Genomic DNA, 6,232 nt, shown 5'->3' with positions numbered 1-6,232 from the left:
CTAGAATGTGTTCACTGTTGTACTGTATTCTACGTTATTGTTTGTCACACTAGAGTTTTGGGTTTTTTTTTTTTGTGTGTGTGTGTGTTGTGTGTGTGTGTGTGGTGTGTGTGTGTGTGTGTGTGGGTGGGGTGGGGGGGTTCAGCAATTTACTATTTATTGGATGCAAATAGTAACATCCAGTGCACTTTTGTGTAGTTTGCTTGTTTTAATTTGCCACACTGCATCACTTGCCCCATTGCAATAAATGTCATGTAAAAATATTTAAAGTCTCTGTACCGCAAAAATAAATGTCTTACAAATGACACCACACGGAAGAGTGTTGTGAGAAAGCTTTACAAATTTGATGATTTAAAAAAAAAAAAAAAAATTAAATTTAAAATTTAAGACAAGGCTTCAAAACGGTGGGGGGAGGGAGTGGGGGGGGGATCAAGCCACTCTCACCCTGCTAATTGCCAACTGTCAATTAAATACCGCAACTACATCCTGAAAAATGGAAGTTACTTTCTCCAGCAACTTCCCACTGCCAACATATCCCGACATGTTTGAGCACCCAGAGCCACAATCCAATTCTGACAGAGGCATCGCAACAGGGCAGGCAAACCAGGCAATTGCCTGAGGCTCCGAGTTGAAGAGTGCCTTAAGAGACTGCTGACACTGGCTAATATCAACGACAAAACAACGGCACTGTTTTCAACACTTCAACGACAACGTATCGGGAATCCAGACGCAGAGGGCCCTTACAATCTGTTGCTGGCTGGAAGGGGGGCCCGAGAGACATCTGATGATCGCTCCATACTAACCACGCAACGGGAAAAACTCACAGCAGTGACATGTCGGGTTTTGGGGAATCTTCCTTATAAGGTCTTCGACTAGCAGTTGTCAACCAAACCGAGAAAAAAAAAATGAAGCAAACTTATCACTCAGGGTAGAGAATGTGTATCTTTTACTCGAGAAAAATAGTGGTGTCAGTTTGTCCTAGCCCCACAAATCATCAGTAAAGTTTAAATTGGCTAACATTTGGCCAAACTCATTCAGAGATAATATATGCTTTCCATTCTTTTGTATTTACTTGGTTATGTTTCTACGGTCTGAAAATGTTGCACATTTAATGCTCACCTTTTTTTTTTTTTTTCTCTTTATACAATTTTAAAAGTGCTGAAGCAAAGTTCACTTTCCGTGTTGGTAGTCATGTTTTATTCATACGTCATGTCAATTATTTAATGGATTATATGTTTGCTTCCCATGGTCCTGTTTTTAGACTTTTTTTTCCGTCCCTTTGTGGTGTGGGGGTGGCGGTGGCTCCATAGTCATTCTTGTCCGGCTCCTCCAGTCTACGTCCAGAACTGACCAACCTATGAATCAACCTCATTGATGTTCAGTCTGCAACAGAATGGTATTTTTTTTTCTTCCCATTCAGAAGGTCACACACAACCTAATGCTGGCCACTTAAAGGTGGGCTACTGATAAACAGCAGGCATATTTTGCACTTAATCAGTCAGTTTCTCAAATTCTTACGGTGTATCGTGGTGGACAAGGGACTCATGCCCATTTACATCACTAGGAAGACGTTTTAGTCACGCGCCAAAAAAAAAAATCAGGTTTAAAAAAACATTTTAACACTATCTCCACGGTTCAGTCCCAATAGTTACACATTTTTCATCTTTCAGCAACTATCTTCAAATGTGTACATTTCATGGAGAAACATATCCCTGAATTCAAGTCACGTGGTCTTAAAGAGGACATATCGGCGAAACCTGAATTTCTAATTGCTCGTATACAAATAGTTGAGTCTCTAGAGGAGTGTTGTCCCACTTATCTTTAGCCGAAGCACTTATTTCAGATGAGAAAATTCTCATAAGACACCACCAAAAAAAACAGCACTGATTCAAAGGAAATGTATTTTGTCTATCATACAAATGTAGCTAAAATTTCATTAAAAAGTACAAAAAAAATTCACCAACACAACAGAAATGAAATAAATTAGCACCAAAGTGCACATTTTCTTTGTAATCCGAATGTCTCCCATGTCTGTTTCAAACCGAAGCTCTGTTGAAGCCGCTTCTGTGTGACGTCACACCTAGACAACCCCAGTAAACAATGGTTTTCTCAACAGACAATCTTACACGCGAGTGGGATCTAGAGAGCAGTGATGAAGTTTTTATGGAATGTGTAAATGCTACTGGCTTCTTGTGCATGCATAAGAGATCACACAGGTTTCCGAAGCAATGAGTGTTTATTGAACTCCGAGGACATGGAACACTGTGAGCGGCTACACATAGACTGCCGCAGCTAAATAACTAGAACATAGATAAAGGACCCAACCCATGACACCTACGAGAAGTGTATGCCCCTACTCAGCATAGTGACAAACAACCAATAATCTCCAAATGCTCTGTGGAAGAGATAGGAACTGAAGAGGAGGAATTTTCTTATTCTTCCCATGTTCAAAAAACATTCCATGCAGGTGTAATTGAACCATATATGTTCGAACTGGTGTGACGGTCTGAGCGTCGAATGCAACCCAAGGACGGGATTTGGCAAAACCTGACGAAGTTGACGTGGAACTTCGCCATCAAAACACAGACTGGTAGGTGCCTCAAGAAATCTACGTAGACCTTGTTGACGAAATAATCTCATTCAAACACGTTTAAACCTCTGATGCTCCTTGAACACTACAGTGAGTCGTTTGTTGTTGTTGTCCTAGCAACTGAGTCGGCGTAAAACAAAAATTGAAACCTTCGGTATCGTTCTGCGTTTATATATTTAGCCCATATTTTAAATAATGTACTGAACACTTGAGAGCACACACCGTCGTAGTCAAATTTCAGCAAGACCTCAACATCAACAGTACACTAACTTTATACACTGTCCAAATTTTGTCACCTCCTAAAGATCACATGGAAACGGATAGTAGCTGACATATATATCCATATTGGTATTGTACTTACATTTAAAAAGAGGTCGATACTTGTCAATACTAAACAATTGAACACAAATGTACTTACTTGCTACCGAAGCCAAGTGAACGCTGTACCGGGTTTTCAAAGCAGTCCTTTGTGGAATGCTCGGAACATATTACTGTCCACTTTGATTTGGAAGTCCAATGCGCCTGCTTTGTCTTCATAAACCTAGTCGATAACCTGCCTATCCGTTCATGTTTCGCCCATTGATGTAAGCTGACTCCGTCAGCATTTGACGCAGAACAGCCATATGCAACACACTTCCTTATCATCGTTTTTTCGCTCTCTGGCTAAATGTTGTCGTGACTTTACATCATATTCCGGCGAGTACCAGAACTTACCGAATATAAGTGGCATTTCAAACAAAATCTTGAGACTGACTTTGACGCTAACTTATTTCATTGAGAATTTTTAATGAAATTTTAGCTACATTTCTATGATAGACAAATGAAATACATTTCCTCTGGATTAGTACTTTAATTTAGACAAAAGTACTGATTTCCCGCTATCTTGTGCCCACTACACACAATTAGAGCGTTTTTTTTTTTTTTTTTTTTTTTTTTTTTAAAGGATTAGCATTGTCGCTGAATTTTATAGATTTTGGCAGTGCTTGCTCCCTAGCTCTCAGAAATAGGACACCGTACACGGTTGGGTTGAAAGATGGTTTAGTTTCAAGACACAGGGATGGGCCCTACAACTGAACGATGTAAAATGTGTTAAAATATTTGCCCCTCGGGCTATTTTGATAGAAGCAGAGTTGAAAATTGTTTTAAATTGTGAAAAAAAATCATGTCTCCTTTAAGTTGCGCTGTATATAAAAAATAAATAAAAATAGCGACATAAACAAATGTACCAAAAGTCAGCATGAGGGGCATGGCAAAGGCAAAATCGCCCAAGGCGCGCACAGAGCCAAAACCCTGCAGACACCCATTGCGTTGCAAAGATATGCGATATACATAATGCACAATGCCATAGATGCCAGTGCCAGCAGGAGATTTCAAGTCCAAATCAACGGTTCAATCTGCACGCTGGAGCAAAGAGAAGCTGGAACGGACAGACCAGCAGATTATGCGGAGAGCCTTTTGACATTTGTATACTTGAACGAGCGTTTAAAGCCTTTGTTTGGGAGGTATCTATAGGATGACATTTAACGTGGTCAAGTTACAAGTGACATAGGAAGAATGAGTACACAGAAGAGATATAGCCACACCCAAAACAACATAGCGTTATGACTTTTCTCATCGCAAGATTTTCTGCCGCAGCATCTGGTGGGGCACTGCTCCCATTGCCCCGAATACTTCCTCCCCAAAATCCCAGTGACCCACATGCTTGGCATATTTTACACAATCAATACAAATTAAAAACGTTTTGCAGCTGCAAGTGTATTTGCAAAGTGAACAAGCAAGATTGATTAGATCTTGCCAGCGTTTGTGGGTGACAGGCACGTCACTGACGGCACAAAATGTCTGGGATGTCTGCAAGTGAGGAAATATAAAAGGAATACGAGGAGATACCTGTTACTCGCAAACTCGAGCTTGTCAATTATTCTGAAGCCATGGGGAGGCAAGCAAGCAGAATGGTGATGTGTCAATGATCAGACTGCTTTCTCATACACAAAAGTCAACGATGGAATACCTTGTCTTACAAGTACCCCAATTTATGAATTTTTTGAGTTACAAGTAGTCACGAGCCCAGATTTGAATTACAAGCATTCTGCAGTTACATCCTCACTCGAGTAAAGTAAAAAAAAGAAAAGAAAAAAAAAATCACAAAATGGCACTACCAGTCATTTTACAAGAGTACGTATGTGTACGTTCTGAAACCGGATGGTGACTAACTCACATCCTAGCCTTAGCGCATGTTGTCGGTCTGTTCCTAGGAAAGACACTTAACCCGTATTGGTTGTGAATGAATCTGGTTGGATGTTTGGTGGTGGTCACAGAGACTGAAGATGCAGAATGGCTGGCATGCTTCCATCAAACTTTGGCTACACAAGCATCAGATCAACACGAGACTGCAATTGCAGAGTGAATAAATAATCCATGCGATTGTAAAGCATCTTAGAGGGCCTTCAAAAGTGGTATACATTATTATTATTACTATAATACAGACCACCATACAATGACTAACCAACCATGTTCCTGATGGAACTCACCAGGCCGCATTCTAGCACTTATCCAACAGTAAAGCTATTTTACAATTTCACAAACTTGATATGAAAACTGGTGGCATGTTGAATAAAGGATTAACACATCTGCCTTACAGTTCTGAGGACCCGGATTCAAATCTGGCCTCACCTGTGTGGAGTTCGCATGTTCTATTAGTCCCTGGGTTTTCTCAGAGTACAATACTCCGGTTTCCTCTCATATTCTAAAATCATGAATGATGGGTTAATTTAAGAGTCTGAAGTCCCCGGAGGTGTGAATGTGAGTATGTGGGCCCTGGAATTGACTGGCAAGCAATTCAGGATGTACCCAGCTTCTCGCCCAAAGTTAGCCGAGATAGGCACCAGCCGCTCGCTCGCTTACCCTCATGAGGATAAGCAGTATTAATGTATGATATAAAAGCTATAATGGCGACCAGTTCAGGGTTACGTCTGTCTTTCACCCAATGTTAGCCGGGATAGGCTCTGGCTCTCCCGCGACCCTTGTGAGGATAAGCAGCATGGACAATGGACAAGGACATATAATGTGTCATTGTATATCTATCACTCGCCAACATGACTGACTCTGGGCTCCTGACATCGCTCACTTGGTCACCAATCAACACGCAAATGTGCTCCAGTGTGTGTGGGGGTCATACGTTTATAAGTTTGTTGAAACAGTGCTGTAGTCTATCACTGACCTATGCTAAAGCAGTGGTAAAGTCATAATTACTGTAAAGATCGATGTGACTAATACTACTAGGCCATAAACATAAAGGAAAGAATAAGTAGTAATTGGCCATACATTCTTGTGTTACATGACAGCATATTCTTATGTCATAGGCAATCTAGTTGATTGCAAAACATTTTGTGAACATGTAAAGTGGATCTCAAATTTGGGTCTTGCATCACTTGAGGGACGCAAACCAATTTGCAATACCTATAGGACCTGGGCACCAATAATACAAACACGATGAAGTAATTACCTTTCCCTATCTTAATTTTGGGTCAATTAAAAGCGTTGTTTGTGCTATCATCACATCAATCTGATATCCCTGCATGATTAAAGTCAGTTTGTGCGAGACCCAAGGGCATATTTGTTTAGAGATACATATTGTAACTGTAT

The sequence above is a fragment of the Syngnathoides biaculeatus genome, chromosome 3, assembly GCF_019802595.1.
Source record: "Syngnathoides biaculeatus isolate LvHL_M chromosome 3, ASM1980259v1, whole genome shotgun sequence".
NCBI lineage: Eukaryota > Metazoa > Chordata > Actinopteri > Syngnathiformes > Syngnathidae > Syngnathoides > Syngnathoides biaculeatus.
This window is presented reverse-complemented; position numbering follows the sequence as displayed.